This window comes from Toxotes jaculatrix, chromosome 1 (genome assembly GCF_017976425.1).
Source record: "Toxotes jaculatrix isolate fToxJac2 chromosome 1, fToxJac2.pri, whole genome shotgun sequence".
NCBI lineage: Eukaryota > Metazoa > Chordata > Actinopteri > Toxotidae > Toxotes > Toxotes jaculatrix.
In genome coordinates this window covers 3,664,392-3,688,773 of record NC_054394.1, presented here as the reverse complement: position 1 = coordinate 3,688,773, position 24,382 = coordinate 3,664,392, and the positions used below count along the sequence as shown (strand labels likewise).

General features: G+C 40.4%; 1 protein-coding gene across 1 annotated transcript in view; it reads right to left on the bottom strand.

Moving 5' to 3' along the window:
* znf536 (zinc finger protein 536) overlaps positions 1 to 24,382 on the bottom strand; it is a 205,201-nt gene that overhangs the window by 108,266 nt on the left and 72,553 nt on the right. Inside the window, exon 4 of the mRNA XM_041033530.1 lies at positions 12,790 to 12,889. The gene's annotated coding sequence lies outside the window, so the exon portion shown is untranslated. The remainder of the gene's footprint in view (positions 1 to 12,789; positions 12,890 to 24,382) is intronic.

The window sequence follows — 24,382 nt, the reverse complement described above, 5'->3', positions numbered from 1 at the left end:
TTAGCATAAGTTAGTACTTAAAAAGTATGAATCACACATAAAGTCAGCGAGAGTAAATGTAAAAAGTGTAAAATACACAATTATTCCAACAGTAATTCAACAATTAGAAAGATGCATTCGCAAGTGTGTCAGCTACAAACAGCAGGATTGTGGCTGTTGTAGCTGATGCTACATTTGAAGTTGTGAATTCAAACGTGCACATTCTGGTCAAAGTACAATATTAATCTGATTTTTAACTGATGGATTCCTAAGATGACTGTCTCAACGCCTGCTTTAACATTACTCTTCTTCAGGAAAAAAAAAACTGAAGGAGAAAAAGAAAATGACAGCGGTGGAAAGTAATTAAGAACATTTACTGAAATGCTGCACTTAAAGGACCATACCAGTGGTTTTGCACAGTCAGCCCAGAAAATCTTATGTGCTAACAACTTAAATTACTAATGACAACCATTTCCCAGGTCAGGCAAGTGGAGAGATCTGAAACTTGCTCAATATGTCTGGTGCAAAATAATGAAACACACATTCACACTCAGACCCATATGTACACAGTCACTGAATGACCAGGGCTGGAGTGAGACAGGGAAAAAGGGAAGAACAGTGCTGATCTATCATCAGATCAACCAGAGCACAGGCCTCTGGAGAGAACAGCAGCTAGTAGTGCAGTTGTAACGCTGTGAACTATGAAGCTTTGCTGTGTTTTAGAAACACTGATGGAGAAGTTAGAGCAGCAGCAGTGATGCAGCACATTAACCAATATGTATCCTGACTTCAGGATTTGCTTGCAAGTACACAATAAAGATGACAAAGTCTTGCATCCCTCCTGAGCTAAAATGTTTTGCATTTTGCCAAGCAAAGCACAGAATTTCATTTTGAAAATAAAAGATAAAAAAATACTGGCAATGTATTACAGAAGCTGAAATATTGATGCATGCTTTGGGGAAATGTCACTAACAGAAGGTGTAAGTTAATAGTTAAATGGCCTCAGTGGCCACAGGTTTGACCCTTTAAGTACAACTGTGAAGTATCTGCACTTTATATTTCTTTTCAGTATTTTACTTTTTACCTCACTGCATTTACAATGAAAATTTTACAAACTGAACATATGTTTTCAATTAATGAAATATGACATATTCTTACTTATAATCGAGCAAAATCATTAAAATTAGCCCCACCTCAACCAATTTTACAACATATTTTAAACATTAAAATGCATTATTGTTGTCTTACACCACAACAGTAAAATCATTCAATAATATAATATAAATACTAGTATTACATAAAATTTTGTATAATGAGTACTTTTACTTCTCACTGTACAAACACTGTACCATTTCCAAACCAGTACTAAACAATAATTTAAAAAAATCCATGAGGTGGATTTGAACTGGAGATTCATTTTGTGTTTAATACAGTCGTCTCCAATCTGAAGTCAGTACCATTATGTCAGAAAACATAACATAATTGTCTTTCAGTTGACAAGAACTAAAAATACAGACAATGGCTCTGAGATGAACAGAGGCAAAAAAGAAGGAGAGAAAATGTTTTGTCCTTCAGCCGTGTTTTCACTCCACTTTCCCACCCCATGCCAGTGACTGCAGAATAAACGGATATGTGAATTAAACCCCATTGTTTTAAAAAGATCTGCTGCTAAATTTAGGCGCTGCTCTTGTTCTCCCTCAATGTGAAAGAATGTGCCAGTTATGTTATGTTTATGTGTTTTATTTTCTTCCTTTCCTTTATCCTTGATCGTCATCTCGGGCTACATACATCCCATGTTGTTTGAACAAGTGTGAGTGGTGTATCTGTGCAAGGCAAAAAGAAAAAGGAAAAAAAAAAAAAACACGTACACACACATATAGTTCAGCCAGGCGATTTTTGCAATTAGAAAAGACACAAAAATAATTATTCTGCAGTGCAGTCAGTCGACATATCCTGAGTCGATGATGCACGGATCAAGTGTTTAATAAAAAAGGTTAATCAGTTGTTAATCAGAGGATTAATAACTTGTTATTTTCTTTACAAAACCATTAATATTATGCCATAAATATTTAATGTTGATAGGTCTTTTTTTTGGGAGGGGGGGGGTGGTGGGGGAGTGACAGCGTGGGGGTGGGGTGATATGTGCTTGATGATGCAGGGCAGAGTGAGCTATATCCAGGCATTAATGTGCATTAATCATGCTTTGGTGAAGACAAATAAATTCATTCATGTTTATTAATACAACCTTGGAGAAAACAATACTCTTTACATTATTCACTGAGTTATTAATAAAGGATTTATGAACAGGAGGACCACAGGACAGAGACTGGAGAGAAAGACAGGCAGACAAAAAGAGGGGAAGAAACAAGAAAAAGAGAACAGAAGAGGAACGCCACACTCACAAAGCCAGGAGCAAAAGTTCATTAATGTTTAGGATGGAAGGGGCACGTTTAGGGAGGGGATGAAGTGTGTGTGTGTGTGTGTGTGTGTAATAGAGTGAGAGTAGTCTACCGCTGGAAAGCTGGGGGTTAAACAGAGATTTTCTGCCCTCACTCTTTTTCTCCTTAACAAATTACCCTGCCCGTTTGCTAATCAAAGCAAAACAAATATTGCTTTTCATTCGCTCCATTTGTTTGAATGAACATACAGACATTCCCAAAATACTCATTCCCAGCTCAAATGTAATTAAATTGTGCCTTTAGTGAAAACATGCAGTGGTACTCCAATTAGTTGTGTTTTTGTCGTCGGGTAAAGACGGAGAATGGCAGTGGGTATGCCCCGGGCACCTTGGTTTCCCAAAATGGAAGTATGTCTTGATGGGTGGGTTAGGGGGAGTGTGTTTGTTAGACAGTGTTTGGGTGCACAAGGCTGACTGCAATGACAGAAAAAAGTGTTTGCAGAGTTGGTGGATCCTTATCAAACGATACTTTATTTGTTGTGCTTTGAACACGATGTGACTGTCTTGACAGTGATATGTTGGGTGTTTGAGATAAGAAGGTAAGAAGATAAGAAGGATATCTTACTCTCAAAAACTGTGGTAATGTCCTTGTGACCCAGGAGACCATCCTCACTAGAAAAAATGGCACCACAAGTTGTTTGTTCGAGTACTTAACTATGACCATTGTTGAATTGTTTTGTTGGAGTCTTTTTGGGGCACATTAGACAGCAGACAGTGGAGACCTGACAGGAGATGAAAGGTGAATGGCCAGCCCTCTGAGACCCCACCAAACCTGTTTCCTTAAAAACACATTTCTGTACAACTAAACTGCAACAGCAAATACATTTTGTACGAAACGTATTTTTAATTAACATATTTTGCAGGTCGAATAATACATTATTACTAAACATATCAGTAAGACTTTCACAATGTGTTTATTTTCTGCCAAAATATTTGATCTTACAGTACAATATCCACTTGAAGTGACTATTAGCATTATTTAAACTTTTTATGGTTAAGGTCAAAGAAAGATTGTGGTTCAATATAGAAAAAAAGTTTCAGACACAATGTGTTTATTTACAGACAAAAAGAGCCACGGCCTTTCCCTAACCTCAAACTAAGCTTCCCCGACCACAAACAGGACTCTGGATGCAAACCCTGGTCTCTGGTGTGGCAGCCACATGCTTTGTGTTAGCTCCTGATTGGCTGCTCAACTAATCAATCATGAATTTTAGTGTTTCACTGGTGTTAGGACGCTGTCCTCTGTGCCCTTTTCACACATATTTCCTTGTAATAGGAAGGTGTATCCACCACCTTTAACTGCACAACCTCACTTTCTGTCTAGCTACACAAAGAGGGCGAGACTTTCTGCTTTGGTGCTAAATGTTGGCTTCATTCCCAGCCAGATTCAAACAATGTGTCTTTTCTATTTTCAATAATAATTGTGAAAAAAAACAACTAAATGCCAACCACAGATCTTTAGCGACAAAAGACAACGTAGGAATACAGCTACAAGGGATTGTACACATTTTCTGAAAAGACCTTGAGTGCTCTAGTTCTGCAAGTTTTCTGTGATGCCACCAGGATATATCAAAACAATTATGGGGTAGGTTTTTTTATAAGGCTGTGTCAATGTTGTGTTAATGCACAATGGTAGTGAAGAAGAGTTGCATGTACTTTCATCCATCTGTAAATCCATCTTCTAATCACTGCTTTCTCTCCTTCTCCATCTTAAATGCCTTCATTTTCTTTTTTTTCCCTTTGTCTTAAGCTCCAAATTGTGTTTTTATTGAAGGTCTATAGGGATCGCTCGGCAAAATGTCATCCATCAAGCTGTCGATGAATCCATCCTTTCATTTAATGATCAGCCTACCTGATATGCATTTTACATGGCTCCATATACCTATAATGGGAATCAATGGAAAGCAAATAAAGCTGGAAGCCAGTGAGCTGCATGTCTGACGGATGGATGTGGACGCCGGTTATTTGTCAATACACACAGCTCTGTTCTTAGCCGTGTGGCTTTGTATTATATACGCCTGGATGAATGTGGCTGCAAAGGTGGCTCACTGTGGGTTAGAGACTGGCTTACATATGAGTCTGTACAATCCCACTATATTCTTTGCCTTGTCTTTAAAAAGTAAGAGAGAGGAAGAGATTGAGTGAAAGAGACAGAAAGAAAGGAGAAGTTGGAAATGATGATGGCAGAAAGAGATAAAGAAAGACAATTAATGAAAGAGGAGGAAGAGATGGAGAGCAGGAGACTTAAAAAAGGGGTGAATTGAAAGAGGGAGGGAAGGGAGGGATGGCCGTTCTACGTGGTTTCAGTTAAATACTGATTTCATCATACAACTGGGGGGTGGGGGGCGGCGATGGTGGCTGTGGCTGTGGCAGCTCTAAAACACATAACTTTTTACGAAGTGAAAATCAAATATTAAAAATGACAGGCCTTATAAGTGTGCTGAGTGAGCTCGGGTCACGGAGGGAGGGAGGTGCGGGCGGCTTGTCAGCTACTATCTGTCAGGGCGAATTAGAAACAATCAGGGCCGAGTGAAAGGGAAGGTGATTGTTATTAAGCGGCGGGGCCCTGCGAGCGGGCGCCCCAGATGTGGCCGTGCATATAAAAGAACAGGAAGCCGGCAGTTTAATTCAGGAAGCTTGCCGAGGCGAGCGAGCAATGCCACAAAGGAGGAGAGGGAGGTGGTGGTGGGTGCTGAGAGGGGGGACAGAGGATATGAGGGGGTTGGGGCTTCTTGTTGCTAATATGCTGGAAGTTACTTTGATAACACATTAGGCCTTTTGTGGAATGATGGACCCTTTTTCATTTATTTGTTTTTTTTTTTTCACTAATTAGCCCACAGAGTTGGTGATGTAAAGAATCATGGGCGAAATCTAGAAAAGTCGACTTGAACATATATACACGTACGTGAGTGAGGCGGGGAGAGGCAGTCAAGCCCACATATCAATTACAACTTGATATCCTGGGAGGATGAATGGATGGACGGAAAACACCCCTAAATGGATGGATGTGTGTGTGTAAGCCTCTGTCTCAGAGCCCGGCCCCCCCCACCCCCTTTTTTTTCTTTTTGTAATGATCTGACAGTCCGTCCCCGTCTCTCCCTGAGGTGCTGACAATGTTTGGTCCACGTGCATGCACTTTCTTCCCGTGCACGCTCATCACAGCGCATTGATGGACATGGATGACTTGATTTTGACTCCTTTGGTAGTCCTGTTATCTGTCAAGTTGTGCACCCTACCCTTCTAAAGCTCCTATGAGACAGACATCAATGTCCACAGATCCCTATCAGGGAGAAGGGCAATAAACGGGGTGCAGTGAGGGATTCTGGGTAAGGTGGGGGATATGAAGGGGGGCAACTGGTTGTTATGTACATTATCTTAGTCAGAGGAGGGTGGGGGTGTTTGAATGATAGGGAGTGACAGTAATCTACCAAGAGGCTGCAGATTCAAAGGCACATTGGCCATTGAAAAACTTTTAAAACCACACTGCAACACAAACTGTGAACAACTCAGAGGGAAAAAAAGAAAACTGAACTTGATCTCAGTTTAACTTTTAATGTGTTGAGTGGATATCAAACAAAATCTGATCACATAATCAGCAATAATAAAAACACAAGTACTACCAAAGATGGATTTATTAGAGGCTTTATTTGACTATACTAGGAGCCAATCTGAGACAGAAAGTCAAGTGGCTCCATTGTTTCTCAAATAGTTTCACTTAACACCAGTTACATGAAATCAATGGGAAGTACAGAAGGAAAAAAGAGCAGAAATGAAGGAGTTGTTAAGATAGTTTCTTTCATATATTGCTTTTGTCTCTGAGCTTGAAGGGCTTTGATTTCTATTTACTTTGTAGTGAGAGATATCGCAAGAAATTATCCCTCCCCTTAAGAATCATTGATCATCCAATAGGTTGAAATAAAGCAGTCTTGTCACATGCTCTCTCTCTCTGTCTCGCTCTCTTGTCATCTTTATCGTGGTGATCAGTCGAACGCTCGCCTAACACGAGCCGTCTCTAGTTTCCACCTCCCAGGTTTTTCTCTCCGTTGCTGCCGCTGATGTAGCGGAGGTTATGGTGTTAAACACGGAGCTGCTAAACGTTCCCCAAGGTAATAACAGTCAGCTTATATACAGTACTGTGCTGTACGGCGACGGGAAGTTTCAGAGTGTGGAAGCAATGGAAAGAGGGAAAAAAAAGGCGCGGGAGGGTGGAAGTGGAAAAAATTAAAGGAAATAAAGTAATTAGCAGACAAAGAGGTGAAAAGAGAGAAATGAAGGGTGCAATAGGAAAGTGATGGAGGATGGCTAATTGCTAAACCAGAGGTATAAATAAAGTCAATGAGAAGTGATACTGATGTTGCACTGTTGTGACACTGTCGGTTGGTGAGTGAGCACAGGTGCAAGCACTATGATTGTGATTACATGGGTCCAAATCCACCTTTTAGTCATGTCAGCCATTTAGGCCTTGTTCTCACTGCCAGCCCAAATCCATGTTTTGGCAGAACCAGATTGTATCCAGGTCAATTATAGAAAGTCTGGACAGCAAAAAACCACACGAAAGGCGAATTCAATTTTTGCAAACCAGATTCAAACCACATTGGGAGATGGTTTGAAATGAGATTCCAATCAGATTTCTACAGACCATTTTTTTCCGCCACTTGCAACACGACACACAATGACAACATCAAATCCAGAGTAACCGTAGCTGACCTCGAAGTTGTAACAACAGCAACAGTAAGGTAGGTTTGTGATGTCTGGACACACAAATCTAATCTGATCACTTGCAAACAACAGTGTAGACAGTCTGTCCTAAAGATCCGGTTTGTAAAACAACTCTGATTTGCCTGCAGTCTGAACAAAGCCTAAATTTATTTATCCACTCCAATTTTCACTTCCTAAAGGATTCTTGGATGTTCTATGTATTTAACAGTACCCAAGGGTCTGTGATGTACAGATTTCTTGGCCGTGGAAAGAGCAGTCTGACAAAGTAAGTTCCACTTATTAGCTTTTCTTAAGGTTTCAACCACATCTCAGGGTTTTCACTTGAAACCTGAAGTTGGCTCTTAGGGTGAGAGTTGTCACGGAATCAGTGGAGAAAGATTGCAGAAGCCAATTGACCATCCTTGATCAGATACAGTGTTGTGGCTGAAAGTTCTGGAAAAGGTACTAAGTGGACCTTGAGCAAAGCTATTGCTGTCAAATACCTTAAATTTGACTGTCCATGCAGAGAAGAGACGTCAACAGATGGTCAGTATAGGTTATTTAAATCTTTGAATAAACATAAAATTGCAGTTTTTCAGGTGAGGATAGTCTGTTTTGTAAATCAGGTGCCAGAATTCTTTTTTTTTTTTTTTTAAGATTTCATAGCCTAGGTCAGCCTATGGCAGCAGTCCATGCAAACTGATAAATGAAAAAGAGCCCAGCTGTGTATTTTTACATTACGTGATGTCAGAATTTAATTTGAATGAAATGTGAATTGTGGTAGTCTGAGGCACCACCAGGGACTGTGGGTCCATGAAAAGATATCACATTGAGCTTCACCACCAGACACGCATGAAACATTCTGCACACAGTGGAATTCACTATTTGATGCACGACTGATACTCTCTATGAGAAAGGCCATCTTTTACAGTTTGAATTTACATTTAACGGTGAAATTCTTGAATGGAAAATTCTCTTAAATAAATTAACATGATCTTCTATAGAATGATACAACAAACATAGACTAAAATCAGCAGCAGATTTTTTAGTTTAAAAATATTTTTTAACTAAGTTTAAATACCAACTAAAAAATAAGCAGTTGTAAAAATGGAAATGGAAATGAAAAGGCCTGATGGTGGCAATAGAAAAAAGATCAAGTGGTCACCAAATCAATAGGTTTCTTCCACTTGGGTCTTGATTGTGCACAACAAATCTTATGGCGATCCAGCCATTAAATCAAATATATCTTGTTCTCTGCCTGTGGGCATCATATGTACTGATCAAATGTCCATAGCCATGCCCTTCAACAAGCTGTTTTTGTTTCATACAATGATCATTATGTGGAAAAATTAATTACAGTGCTTGAATTTTTAACATTGAAAAGGTCTTCTTTTTTCTTCTTTTTTTCAAAATAAATAAATAAGACATTTCCATGGACCCCCTGTAATTATGCCAACCAATGTGATTCGACACATTGCTGCTCACCTTGTTATTCAGTTGGGATCAGAGCTGGTTCATTGGTAGGGGTATGGGGATGGGGAGACAGGGCTGCTGAGCCTGAAGCTGCATCTGTTGGGCCTGGCACCAGGCAGGACCAGGGACAACTGATATAGTATGAATGCTAAGTTTGCCTGTGCTGATTAAATGTCGGCTAAAAGAAAAGCAAAATGTAAACATGCAGACCTCTCTGCAATGATATTAAGTAACTAATGTTAGGGAAGCTAAAGCTAGTCTATTTCACTATGCACTAAGCAAAAGGCTAACGCTCACACACCCACACCCACCTTTCTTTGTCAAAAATTTGAAATGTCCAGATGTGAACAAAGCCAGTTTACAGGATTTGTACAACTTGTATTTGTTTATGAATGAACATCTGCTTACACAGAGGACGTCAGTTGAGTGGGCCATCCTTCATTGTGGCCCAGGACACATTTGCACTCACAGTCCTAAAAGCATAGGGCCATATGTGGCCCAGACCACCTCTGAATGTGTTTGGAGTGACTGGATCTCAAAAGCGTCCTCAGTGTGTCTTGGGTGCATTCACACCTGTACTTAGAGCTGTCCACTTGTGATCAGATCACCCAAGTCGCATGTTAATGCCAGGTCTGAACAGGACCAACATTCTAACATTTCCCCTCCATACGGCGCCCCTGGTGGTAGTCTATTTTCACAAGAAAACATTTTATTATCTATTCATTACATGCTGCTCCAAATAGACAAGACATAAATTGTGATTTGTAGAAAATAGTTTTCTGAAGTGTCATAAACTGTAATAGAGTTGGATTGTACCCAGGTACTGTAAAGTGGAGGAAAGTGTCTCTACCCTGCCTGACTGACCTAAATCTTTCTCTTGATGAAAAAAGAGTAAAGGTGTAAAAATACATGGAAGAAGAAATTCAAAAGTGAAAAAACAGAAGATATGGATACTGTGGGAGGTGGAAATTGCCCCCTTCCTCAATCCAATTCAATCCCCATTTTTTTCTCCAGGAGGCCAAATCCAGGCCATGTCTAAGATTTCACAACGATTAGCGAGGGAGGGATGAGGAGGGATATAGAGATGTACTAGAGCAGCATTAGCCATTAATCACCAAGGAGGGAGAGAGAAGGAGAGACAGAAACAGGGAGAGACACAGAGAGAGAGTGATAAAGAAAGAGAGGTCCTAGCATGGCTCAGCATGGGACTTGTACTTTTACTGTCTGGACCTCCAGGGGTCTTGTGTTTGACTGCAGAAGAGTGGCTCAGTAGCAGCACAGGAGCTTCTTAATCCAGGGAGTCAGAGACTCAAGACCAAAATATGTTCAACATAAAAATGAATGACTTCAAGTTATCACCAAAATGTATGACATTTTGGAGGTGTTGTAGTTTGGAGTGGAATTGTATTTAATCATGTTTATAACTGAACAGAATGTAAAGTTTACACTGCTGAGTAGGCCTACTGTGGCTGTAATGACAGCTGGAATTTAGGTTTCTAATCTGGATAAATGAGAGGACAAGATATAGCTACTCTACATCTACAGTATTTCCTCTTTGTTTCTTATCAAGGACTGAGCTGCTCTGTATTATTTTTTTTCTAAAGCTTTATTCAATTTTAGAAACCAGAGCCAAAACTGATCCAAAACTCCAAATTTGGGCTTAGTGTTAGAGGTTCAGTGTCAACCCAAACAAACCTAAGACCTCTCAAACTGGATTTCAGTGTCAAGTGTCTTTTCCATCACTTGTGATGTGGCACATAATGATGACGTCAAAGAGAGATGGAGTGAGCAGAATCTGTGCTCCTGCTGGCAGACAGCTATCAGAGAGTGTATTTTTTGGCGCTTTTTAGAGGGCGAGATAATGGACCGCCATGTCTCACCAGCGTAGCTTCACCTACGACACACAAAAACTCACACAGGTTGGTGATGTCTGCAGACACAAATCCAGTCTGATCATTTACAGTGCAGACAGTTTGTCCTAAAAAGCTGATTTGAAAAACAAAACAGAATTTGACTGCAGTCTGAACAAAGCCAAAGTGTTCATATGGTGTCCTCTTGGTATTGGCATGTCTGCAAAGAGTGTTGCTCTAACACAACACCTTCCAAAAGACTTGATACATCATCTTAAACCAAACCTGTCATCTTTTTCATGTCATTCAACACTCAACAAGTTGTCACCTCCCTCTAAAACAATCTCGACATTTTCTAACCTGAGAGAAGGGATTAATTTGGTCTGACTGTAGTTAAGAACTGGTTAGGAACAAAAAACTGCTTGGTTAAGGCTAGAAAAAGAACATGGTCATGTTTAAAAGAAACCAATAACAAATGTTTAAAAAAAAATGGGTGGGGGGGGGGGGGGGGGGGGGGGGTTCGAGCAGCAGTCACATGCTTGGTTGAGCAAACCATATACTCGATCTCCTTCCATGCAGGTTTTGTGGTGTAAAGTCACACTACTTCCACCATTTGCTTCTGAGAGAAAATAGTTGTTATTCACACGACCACAAGAGTTTGCTTGTCAGGAAAATGTAAATGAAGGTTGACAAGAAATTCTCATCACAAGCTCCACTTACTAACACATGACCAAGTATGGAATTTTGGCCGCATGATAATGGACAGTCTCATATGGGTGGAGATTGCAACCACTGTCTCTGTTCATGGATGGACAGGGTTTGAAAAAACTGTCCTGTTTGAAGCGTTTGAACACAGAACAAAACTGGCATTTTTCTCCTGAGGTCAGTCTGCAACAACCAAATGTTCTTTTAAAACTGAATAAATATTAAAATGTCATGAATAGAAAAAACAATTTGGCTGAGAAACCAAGTGGAAAACACAATATGTAACCAGCTTTGAATATTACTGTAAATGGATATTAGAAGTTATTTAAGTACTGATTTCACACAACATGGGAGCAGTGAAAGAGGACTACACAGGTCTTCAGTTATAGCACAAGATATTGCATCAACATGTCTTCAGCATTTAAATGTTAGACTAGCTATTGTACTGTTTGCACATACACCTGTCTTTCAGGTGGACCATCCATGAGATGATAAAACTGAAGGAGCTTTGCTGGACAACGGTTTCCACTTGTGTAATGTGATCATTATTACCAGCCTTCTCATGTTCTACTTTACATATAAGGTGGTGCCACCCCTCCACTCCCCCAACCCACTTAGTGTTCCCTGCATCCCCCTTTCTATGCCCCCTATCCCCCTCCGCCCCCTCCCTACACCTATTCCTCTCTTCCTATTTTTATTTTATTTTTTTTCTGTACTATGAATAAATTTTGTCTGTCCCGGACATGAAAATGTCAAATACCTAAAATACACCTAGGCTAAATAGCATATTAATTTTTAATGCCTGCTCATCCTATGCTGCTATTCTCATATCAGGCCTGTCTGCCAACAGCTGTTGCTGGCTCTCTGGCTGGGAATTTATCATCCATCTAGCTAAAGGAGGGGAGAGAGAGAGCGAGAATAAAAAAAGAGATGGGAGACATTGTTCAGAAGACAAGGAAAAGGGGAGGGACAGATCCGTGTTTTCATGGATCCCTAGCTTGCATTTATATCACCCACACCTCGCAACTTTCTTTCTTTGATATACGAGTGGGATTCAATTACACTAATGCCAAACATAAATTGTTCAAGATTCGTTCCTATTTCCCCCTTCGCGGTGTGTTATAGCGCAAACCTCCTCATACATAAAAAAGAAGTAAGGAACAAAGTAGTGACATTGACGCTGGAGGTAGTGACATTGGGGAGAGCAGGAAAGGGAGGCAAGATGCACGGAAGCAATGTGCCAGTGTGGGTGTTGAATGCCACCCATGTGCGTTTTTAGGTGGCATGTGGTGGATGATTATCATAGATTATCACAATCCAGATTGTTACAAGTTCTGTCTGCGCACATAGCAAGCAGTGTACTGTAGCTGTGTGACTGTCTCTGTGTGCGTGTGTGTGTTTTGGTTTAAGACGGAGTGCCTTTGGGGATAAGACTAAATGGTGAGTGAATGACGAACAGTTGGAGTGTGTGGCTGTTTGTGTGCGTTTGTTTGTGTGTATGTGCCTTGTTCTTTTATCCTTACAGTGTGAGAAGCAAATATCACACAGGGTTAGGGAAAATGTGAAAAATCTTCAAGTCGAGAACATTCTGCTGCAGGTTAAGGTATGAACTGTGTGTGAGCTTACCTTAACACACCAACTGCATACTGGAGTCCAACCTGTCTGTCAGGATCAACTGGCCTCTCACTGTCCCTCCTGACTGACTACTGCTTACTGGAATGGCCACCTAGAGGGAGAAACAGTGGAGGGGGTAGATTAGAAGCCGAGGTGATAATGAAATATAGACCTGAAGAGGCGAAGAGAAAGATGGACAGGGGATACAGCATGAAGAAGAAGACAGTGACGTGTGGAGAGGAAAAAGAAGATGAGGTGGGGCAGGGGTCAATGTCGAGATGAAAATCTAACAAATTCAGCAAGCGACGCTGCAGAGGTCAAGGGAATGCAGCCAGAAAAAGGTTAAAGATGAAATCAAAGCTGGCTCGCTCTGGTGCCCGGAGGCACAGCTGAAAATCTATCCCTCCAAGGCAAGGCCACCGCTGACGTGAGGCAGACAAGAAGCTAAATACTGCACGCCACTCGGGGATCTTTCATTTTCAACCGATCAATAAGGGCTTATATTTATCAGGGCCTCCAAGCAGCTGCCACGTCTGACAACCTCCACTTCATTTTTGCACTCCTCCTCTGCTCTTTTCTCCTCCTCCTCTTCCTCCCTTCCTCCTCCTCCTCTCCACCCCTGCACGCCAAATTGAGACCCATCGACCATGAAAAGGGGCAGAGATCCTGGATTGCCATTAACCCCCCTTGTGTCACTAGACTGTCTAAAACACACACATATACACACACACAGACACACACACGCCCTGGAGATATAATTCTGCTAAAGGTCTGTCTCCCCCTTCTTTAAAGAAACATGCCTTATCATTATGGCCTTGGCACAGACACCAGCACCTCTTCATGTCTTTTGTTCCTCAAGCTGCCCAAATACACACACACACACAGACACACACACACACACACACACACGCACACACACACGTACCCTCTCTCTTACACACAAATGCGCAGACACAAACAAACACAAAGACACACGCCACCCTGCCACAACTTGATTTCACTTTTAATTATCGACCATTTTGTACATCTCTTTTTTGCCAAATTTATTTCATATAACAAAAATATCAAATCCCAAATTACTACTATAAATCTGAGGAGCATCATGAGAAGCGGAAGATTGGGTTTAGGGGTCTGAGTTAAAATAACTGTCTGTCTAATCATCTGCACAACAATATTTGCTGTGAGGCATTCTAAATAGATTATCGCTAGTCCATCTGTGTCATCATTGATTTATAAAGCATTAAGCTGCTTGGAGAAGAGATAGGGCCTTGCCTTCTCTGCTGTTAAAGGGGCTTCTTGTCGAAATCAGGGGCACGGCAATGGAACAACTGTGGCACTCGTCTAACCTCCCCTTTAATCGTCAGGCGAGAGGAAGTGAAAATAGGACGGGCGTATCTGTTTTTTTTTTAAAAGGGAAGTATGAATCCAAATTTTCTGCATCTCTTTTTGTTTGGTGATACAAAGAGACTGGGAGGAGGGGAGGAAGTACAGAAAAAAAATTACACACAGAGAGAAACAAATAGCGCACATAAACACATATGCACATACACACACATGCAGAAAAAAAAGGGACATCATTAACATATGAATGCTATATGCAAATGGTAGGGAGAGAGCAGATGTTGTTGCATTTAATTGACCTATATGTGAATTGCATCCAAACCTTTCACAGTGTTTTCTGGGCCCACTGAGTACGGTTTTGACTGGCTTTCCAGTACCACTCAATATCTGAGCAGGGAGCACAGCGATGTTAGCAGTGTTTAAACATAAAGAGGGAGATAACTAAAAATAGAATACAATAGAATAGAATAGAATTCCAGGGAAAAATAAGTGTCCCGCTCCTTTCTTCTGTTATCCCTCACTGATGAAAGTACTCAGACTCAAGTCATGTGTTTGAGTACAATTTTGAAATATTTTAGTGGAGTATTTTTTATTTTATGGTACTAATCACTACGATTTAGAGGGAACTTTTGCACTTTTTATTCTAATACATTGATTTGACAGCTATATTTACTGGTTTACTTTGGCAATATCATATTTCACATAAATATCACATGATGAGCTCACAAGATACAGATACAGACCAAACCAAATTGCTAAAATAATGAAAATTAGCATCACCCCAAGCAATAACATTAAAATGGTGCTTACGTGTTAATACAATAATGAAGATATTACAATATTATCATTTGCTGTATATAATACTGTATCACTCTGAGAGGGGGCATTGTGCATAATATGTATTTTCATTTTTGTTGAAGTCGTAATTCTTCAGATTTGAGTCCTGGCTGACACCTGTGGTGACTGGTGGGAACAGCAGCAGCGTGTTTTATTACTGATACAGCTCGCAGCAACTCTGTCTCCTAATAGTTATGTTTAAACACTATCCAATATATTTTGGAGGAAATGTAATTGCTGCATGGATTATGTTCACTGGCAATATTTTTTTCCAGTCCATGAAGTTCTGCATATTTATACCAGGCAGGACTTGAATGTGATCAGGTTCAGGCTCAAAAAATTCTTCAGTTAAGGTGCGGGAAAGATTGTGGTTTGGTTAAAAATTGAAAAAGTAAATGCGTCCTATGTTTCTGTCAATGCTCACTTTTTTTTTCAAAATTTTACAAAAACCTTTTTCAAACCTTAGCAAAGTGTTTTGCCTAAACATACCCACTGGGATCAGCTATTGATTAATTACCTTAAAGAGCAAACCCTTCTCTAAAAATTATATATTATAAATTCTATACAACTAAAGTGCAGCGACAAATATATTTTGTAAGAAAAGTATTTGTGACCAGTTTACTTTTTCTTTTAACATGAGGATATCTTGTTAATTTATGTTAGACAAGTCGGATAGACACATTGGATTATTATAAAACGTTCAAAGACTCACAGTAGTTGGTTAAGGTTGAGGAACGACTGTGATCTGATTTAATACAGAAAAAGTTCACCGTGACTTCAGACATAACGTGTTTATTTACATATAACCAAAACCACAACTTTTTTTCACTAACCTTAACCAAAGTGCTTTTGTTGCCTAAACCTATCCACAGCCGGGACTCTGTGGATGGGAACCTGGTCTCTGGTGTGGCGCTTTGTACGCCCACCATCCACCCTAACCACCTCTAGGCAACTCAGCTGCTGTTAATAAATGTAGCACTTCATTCATTCAAAAAATACATTGCCTCTGAACATAATCCAACCAGTGATTACATTTCCTACAAAAGGTATTTGCTGTTGCAGTTTAGTTGTATAGAAACGTAATTTGTAGGAGACAGCGTTGGGGTGGGGGTTACAGGCAGCGATGGTTTCTGCATATTCATTAGCAACGCTCTTGTCTAGCTCACCACACTAAGCTTTAACTATTGAGAACTGTTACATTTACTTAACAATTGAGTATCACAAATATTAGACCTAATTTAATACTTGGAGTGAAATAGAGTGGCTGAATCTCTGTCTTTAACAATAACGTACAATTACTGACAGAGTGAGAAATACAAACAGGGATAGCCTTGCTTTCGTGAGGTCCTTAGTGGGTACTCACCCAATTACTCATTAATTCAATTGTTTTATTGTGCCTATATTTTAATATTATTTATTTAGGGTGCCATCTTCTGCACCCTTTTTTACACCCATTCACATGTATGACATGCAGGTGGTATCAGGGAGCAGCTAGTGTTGAAACAGTATGTATTGCATGGCTGGGGTGGTGCCCATTCAGAAAGAGAACACAAATTAGATTCATATTGATAGTTAATTTCATACTGCACATCTTCATTTCAAATAATATTACAATGCTTAAAAGTAAAAGCTATTTCATTTGATCATTTCCAATATGTAATTATATTTATTAAGCTTGCCGACTCAAACTTGCTGCGTTAAGCTTTGTGGCTGGTGGGGTGCCGCACGTGCACCCTCCATTGATACCTATAAAAACGTTAATCCTACTTTCCAGGAGCAGTTTCGCAAATATGTTCAGTGTGAACATTTTTAAACTTTGCACACACATTCGCTGAATGTTTCCTTGTGTTGATTCCTTTTTTAAATGTAAACTTTGTGGCATTACGTGTCTTTCAAAATAGTTTTACTGTTGCCAATATGTTCAAGTATTTTTGGGAGACACTGGGCCCCAGAGTTCAGTTGGAAATATGTTTTCCACATTATAAGTGAAATGTGCACATGAACTGCCTTTTATCTTCTGTATCATGTCCAATACATGCACAAATTATTTCCTGTCAATCCCCTGTGTATGGGTACACAATTTGAATACTGCACAGGAAAGGAGAATGTAAATGCACTGAAAGGCTGTTGTTGAAAATACAACCATACATAGTATCAAAAATTGTGCTTTGATATGGTGACAATTTTAAGGGTTATACCTCCCTGATTTCCACTGTGGAATAGTAGTTTGTTTGTTTTTTTGGTTACCATTGTGGTATTACTAATTTTACTTAAGCAAAAAAGTAAAGAGTAAAAGAGTGTTTCCTCCACAATTGGACACCTCAGGCAGCCTGCCAAGGCCCGGATAGAAGGTGATTTTCAAAGTCTATTCATCATTAGATCTATCAAGCCCCCCAACTAGACCTTATTCTGCAACTAGAGACACAGATCGAGAAACACACAGAGAAAGAGGAGGGAAAGTCATACATTTTACACTGCAGTGTTTGCATGGGTGAGCCATGAAAAACACAGATGCTATTTTAATCTGGGCCTCTTCCTTTCTTTTTTTTTTTTTTTTTTTTTTTAATTCTTCTCCCCCCCCACCACCACCAACACCACCGCCACAGCCAATCTTTGGGAATGTCATTAAATTGTATTAAATAGCCTTTTGTCCAGGGGGCAAGGACCACCCGATATATGATAATACATTAAGGCCCCAGTGTAGCAGCCACTGAGCCGAGACCATCTTAAGAACAAGCATGGTGTGTGTCATTGTGTGTGTGTGCGTGCGTGCGTGTGTGTGTGAGCGTGCGCGCTTGTGCATGTGTGCTAAAGAAGTGGATAGTAATGTGGGGAGAAAAAGCTGGAGAAAGGAGGATGAGACAAGTTGGGGTAGAGGAAAAGAAAGAGTGAGATAGAGAGAAAGAGAGAGAGGAAGGGAGGGAGAGAATGAGGTGGTGTGGCTGCCTGCCTGCGCATGTGGCTCTCTAACAACTGTGACACATACTAATAGAAACATACCTAATAAATTACAAGCTTTCAGGGTCTGGCAAGCTGACATTTTCTCTGTGCGCGGGACAATTTCATATCTGCGGCGCAAAGTCGAGGGGCTGCTGGACCAAATTGCATCACACAGAGATGCCAGAGGATTAGCATAAAAATTAACACTTAAATTTCAGCTTATTGTCAACCCCACTCCTGCACCGGCTGCCTCACAACAATCAATTCCTCTTAGAAATCTGATTAGATTCCATGACGCTTATTATCCTAGTCATGTCTGCCTGCCCCTTCACTACCACCACCACCACCACACACACACATAGACACACACACACCACTGGCATAGTCAGAGCATTAGCTGCCATGACTGCCCAAACCATTTGTTTAAATGGAATTAAGGAGGAAATAAATCTATAGGTGTGGCATTTCTTTTGACACACGATGGCTCATTCTGTGTCTGGGTGTTTATCCTGTGATTCTGTGTCTTCAGCGTGCCCAGAAAATCCATCCTGACATGTTGATATTGTATCTTTTGCAAGACAAGTTCATTTAAACTCTCTCGAATGCTTTGTTGCAGTGATAGCTGGTGGTCAACCACAAGATATGAGCAGTTGTTATTCACCATTTTCCCCCATTTTTCAGTAAGAAGAATGAGCATTAAATTTAAGTATTTAGATTACAATCTCTGTGATTTGTCTCAGTCTTACTTACAATCAAATGCCACCATGGTTTTATGTCTCTCTTTATTTCCACCTCCCCTCCCCCCTTTTAAATGAACTTGACCGCATCTCATCCATCCTCAAGAACACACTAGTCACAAATGCTTTATTTTTACAGCAGTGAGCTGGAATGATGTTAAAAAAAAAAAAAAAACTTGTTTTGAGCTCTCATGAGGCTGTCGCAATGAAATATTTGTCAATAACAGTTTCTGTTGAAGCACATTGCACAAGTATGTACTAAAAGCACAGCACACGTTGGGTGGCTTTGGTAAGACTCTTGATTGTTTAGACAAATGGCATTTCATCGCATCCAGATGTCTTTAAGCTGTGCTCAACCACCATCGCTGCTTTCCAAGGCGCAGGCTAAATGTATACAAACATCTCCTCATAACTGCATTCCTCATCTGGGCCTGCAAGCGTCACAGTGCTCGTCACTGAGCTTGGATGACAGCCCGCGGTAAGGAGAGTTAACATTTGATATTTAGATTTTTGAGGTAATCTTCACAGGGGCAGAATCTTTCACTACAATGGAGGCTTGATTAGTTTAGCTCAGAGGTAAAACACATCATCATGCCAATCAACTAAAAACAAAAAAAAAGAAGAAATCTGAAGGGGTTAAAATCAGACTAGATTTCAAAGCCACTCAAGTTATCTGTATTAAAAATGCAGGATAGGAAAAGCATGCAAGGAGCAGGGCAGAGGGTACATCCTGGCCCGGACAGGCGTTATAACATAACACTGGTACAAAGGGTCCAGAATAAAGACGCCTACAGGGGTGAGAGAGGGAGAGAAGAGAGCGGGAGAAGGAACAAATTGTCTGATGTTCTAAGTGGATAACAACAGCTCCTGCTATGCAGCAGCGGAGGCGCAGAATAATTTAAACCGGCTACCCAGCTACCCCACCCCTCCTTCCCCTCCCTCACCCCCTGGCCACCACTCTATTCTTATGTTAACACGGCTAAAGAGGAGTGGGCCACCCAGCAGCAGAGAGCAGAAACTTAAGTCCATCCTTCAGGAAAAATAATCCATCTCTCTGCCTCTCTTTGCGATGTAACTTTACTCACTTATACACACACACACACACACACACACACTCACACACATACCGCTTGGTAAGGGAAAGACTGAAACAGATACAGGGGGAGAGCACCAGCACATTTACTGTGCCTTTAAAGCATATTACTTTTCAGACAAGAGTTTGAAGAATAATAAACCGGGTGCTTAACTGGGCTATTTTCCCTTTCAGCTAATGCCACGCAATGGCAAGGCGGGGGCGAGAAGAATTCATAAGTCTTTAAATGCAGAGTAAACACTGCTTTCTTTGTTGATTGTAGAGCTCTGTTGTGTTTTTCCGCGGCTCTTGCCCCGTTCCCCTCTTTCTTTTTCTTTGTCTGTCTGCGTATCACTCTTTTCCAATCTCCAACCAGAAGAGCTGCTGTTGTGTTTGGTCTCCAAACAGCACATCTGAGGTACACACCTCAGTGACATTTTATAGGTTCAAATCCCCAAGAATGGGAGAGGGAGAGTCATATTTTATACCGGCAGTTTATTTTAACGGGCGCTTGTAATTAACGCAGCATGTCCTTTATCTCCCAGCCATCTATGCCAAGGCCTTTATTTAAACAACTTTATTGTGAAATGTTTGCGTTCTCAGCATTCGGCCAGGGCCCACACACAGAATATTATTTCATACTTCAAGGGGAGGGTGGGGGAGTGTGTAGAGGGGGGCTTTGGAAGAGTTTATGCTTTGAGCGGTTATTGTTTTTGATTACAGCAAGACTCTTTTTAAAATGGATCAAGCCCAGTAACCTTGCATACACACATATATACACACACAAACACAGTCTCACACATCTACTGACTCATACTGAAGTTGTGAGAGGCTGAAGGAGAACCTGTTTACAGAAGGTCTGTGCGAACCTGAAGCCTTTGCCTGGGCCAAATGTACAATCTCAGCATGATTTATGAGAGTAAGATCACACTATTTATGTCCAAATGAGAGCACTTGTTTAATGCCGCTGCTTGGGGGCTTCTTTTTGGAGTGTGTGTTTGTGTTCTTACAGAGTTTAATGGAATTTGATGGGGAGATTGCGTGTTTACACTTCGTCAAAATGACCCAGAGTTAACACAGTGTACAGCACACACAGGTGTTTCTCGCAGGCTAACAATACAACTTGGAAGATCTTAGAACTGAGAGCCCTATCAAAACCCACATGTTGAGCGTGCTGTTGCGTTTTGTGATTGTCTATTTCAGCAAATCTCTTGTGTTGAACGTGCTGATCATGCTCTACAGTGGTTTCACAACATGCAACATTTTCTCTTAAAGAAACTGATTTGATAACTCAGTAGACTGGAAGCTGCATTTGAGTTTTAAAAGTGGATGGCTAAGCTGGTGTATGCTGTCAGCACATTAGCAGCTACATTTCTACACAGTCTTGCACTTCTGACTTGTCCTGTTTTTTTCTTCGTACGTGAACAACGGCAAAGTTGGACATTAGACAGAAGACAAGTTTATATTGAAACCAGACAATAAAGCACATGTTTATGTTCACTGTGAACTTATCTTATGCACATCTTAGTTACAGAATCCCTTATAAACATAAACCCTCAATGCATATTAAAACCACATTCAAGCTATGGTATGGGTTTTTAAAAGAGAAAGCAGCCAAAGTGATAATATATTGTGAATAATATGCGAAACAGTCCAGGTCAACACTGAAATATTTCTGATTCAATTCCATGACCTTCATAAAGCACTCGCAGCTGATACTCTGTTCTTATCATATAATAATAGAGCATCCACGCTTATAATATAATATCTACGGTGCCTTATGGTGCCAGTGCATTATCATGCTTGCAGTCCAGCAGATCAGATGGATCGCAGATGCTAAGTTTAGTATATTCCGATTTTAGCGCACAGAGAAGATTGACATTAAAAACATGCACGAGAGGGAGAGAATGACTCATACAAAGGTTCTGAACAAGTATAGCTGCACTGCTGCAGCCTGCTGAGCCACCAAAAAACACTTCAACAAAAAGATCTCAATAGAGGTTTAGTGTGAGTGATGCCATGGGCACTGCTGTGTACAAAGCAGACACACCGCGACCTACTATAATAGAGGTACACACAGCATAGACTCAAGGAATGAAGGCCAAACAACTTGCTTTTGACACTTTAACACACTGTACAGCAGCCTCATCCTGCCTTTTGTGTCTTCTGACATTTGGCTACTTTAATGCATGTCCAGAAAAAAATGGGACCAAATGATCACAGAGTTACACTGGAAGGATTGGCCACACTTCAGCAGTCCTATAAACATTTCCAGTGCAACATAAAGCACACCTACACTGACAAAGGCAAGCACTCTTTAGACCAAAGTACAATTTTTTTTTTAAACACAAAAAGTCACAGTCATGTTCTGATTGTGTTACTTACACCAACTGAACAGCATCTGCACCTTATTTTCCCTGTTCCCTGATAGTTACCAGGAACTGTTGAACAAGTAAGTCACTGAAACCCTCCTCCATGGCTGTTTACTAGTTGAACCTGACCTATGAGCTCCTTATAGAGAAGAGTAACCTTAAAATAAATTAGTAAAGACCTTAAAATAATCACCTATTGAACAGCAGTATTTAAACTATAATTCCAGTTTATTCCAACCAAGTGTATTTCCCATAAATGTGGCTATTGTGGCTCTGTAGGCCATTCTGACTTTTGAATTTGCCAACTCCATTGTGTAAATTTGGGGGAAACAAAGACTCGTGCAAAACAGCATATCGGGGCAATCAGTGTGAGCTTTCTACAGCTTTCCAAATAAATATGATTTTTACACAAATCATTTCAAATTCTTCTCTCTGAGTCGGACCAAAGGTAAATAGCCTCTAGGAACAGCTGTGATGCTAACTATATAGGAATCTACATCTTGTTGGCTGACCTAATCACCCTGCATCACCCTAGTCTGAAATGTCACTCTTTTTATTTTAAGAATTTTTTTTCACCTGGGAATAATTATCCAACGCTATTGTAAGTTTTTTTTTTCTCAGCTACCATTGCTCAGCTCACAGTGGGTTCAGGAATTTAACCAGGTGCTCGTGTCTATGGTTGGTCTGTTTTTAGTTTAGTTGGTGACTAAGCAGATTTGTATAGAAAAATGTATGTTAAAAAAATATTTTCAAAATTCTTTTCACCATGAGAAAGGACTACATGTGATCTCCATACTCCACATTGCGAGTCAGTGCTTTACAAGGCAGATCGATGTTTCCATTTTTTTTCCTTCAACACATTCACATCATCTTAGGGAAAATCATTATAAAATGGCCTTTTAGCATTGTCAGGATTTATTAATGAAATAACAAGGCGGTTTGGCTGAAAGTGAACAATTTTTGAGCCTATTCTGTATGCAACTTGTGTGTATACTAAAAATAACAACAGTATTTTTAAACGATTTCAAATTTTAAAAGACAAATAATCTTTTCACAAAGCCAACATTTCATGTGTGAAAATGCATGCAAGACCTTACACTGCCACCAGAAAAAGCTGCACTGTATTAAATGCTTGGCGATATCACCATGATGAGAAACACATACGAGAAAACATTCTTATTTTCCCTGTAGATTCAAGTGAGAAAGGTTGAATCTACAAAAAAATTTTATTCTGAAAGCAAACCACCAACATGACCCTATGCTGGCCTTTACACTGTATGCTGGCTGTAGCTGTATGTCTGTGCTGCTGGCTACGTCTGTTCCCTGTGATTTATAAATGCTACACTTCACTTAAGTAAAGCCTCTGACCAGACAGGCTAAAGTATGTAAGCGGGTGGAATATTTATGGTTCAATTAAAAACTTGTTTCTTATTATTGGGGCCGCTAGAGATGCAGCAATGATATCATTTGTGGAGGTTAAGATCAACAGGCAGATCCAGAGAAACACAATTTTACACCAGACTCCAGACAAGTTGTCCTTTGTGTCACAAAGTATAACAGAGGAGTTAGCTATTATTATAAAGCCTATATACTGCAAGTTATCAAAGCTAGTTAGCTAGCCTGCCGATCTTCATCATACTGATTTGTATTTTCATTAGAGTTTATTTTTTTGCAGTGAACATCTGCATGCTGGCTAACCAGTCCGCTAAAAATACAGATTCCTTGGCTTCCAAAACCGTGTGCATATGTGAAATATTTATCTTTCTCTTCCTGGTTCACCCCCACCACCATTCCCATCCCTTCTTTTTCTTTCCTTCTAGCTGCCATTCTCCTTTCCTTGCCTTTCCTCCCTCTGTATCCTCCTCAGCCCTTTCTAAGTCTCCTCCTCCCCTCTCCCATATGTTGTAGTGTGAGAGGCTATAAGGGGATAAAGTGAGAGGTAGACACTTCTTTAGCCTGGCGGAGGCCAAACAGATCGAAGATGGAGAGCACCTAGCTGCTGGCTAAGCTGCACACTAAGAACTCCTATCCTCTCCCTCCTTTCTTATCATCTTTCCTTCTCTCACGTACTGTCATTACCTATTCTTCTTTTGATTTAAGTCATGTACTTCTTTTCCCAATGAATTGGATGTGCTGGCGTTTTTCTTTCCTGTTACACATAAGACCAGCCACTGTCAGACAGATGCTTACACACTATGTACTCCAGACATTTTTTAACACTGTGGCAAGGCTTGTCTAAATCAAACTCAAGGTAAGAGTGTTGCAAGGAAAATAATGTCCTTTTAAAGTGTAATTGGTTTACTGAC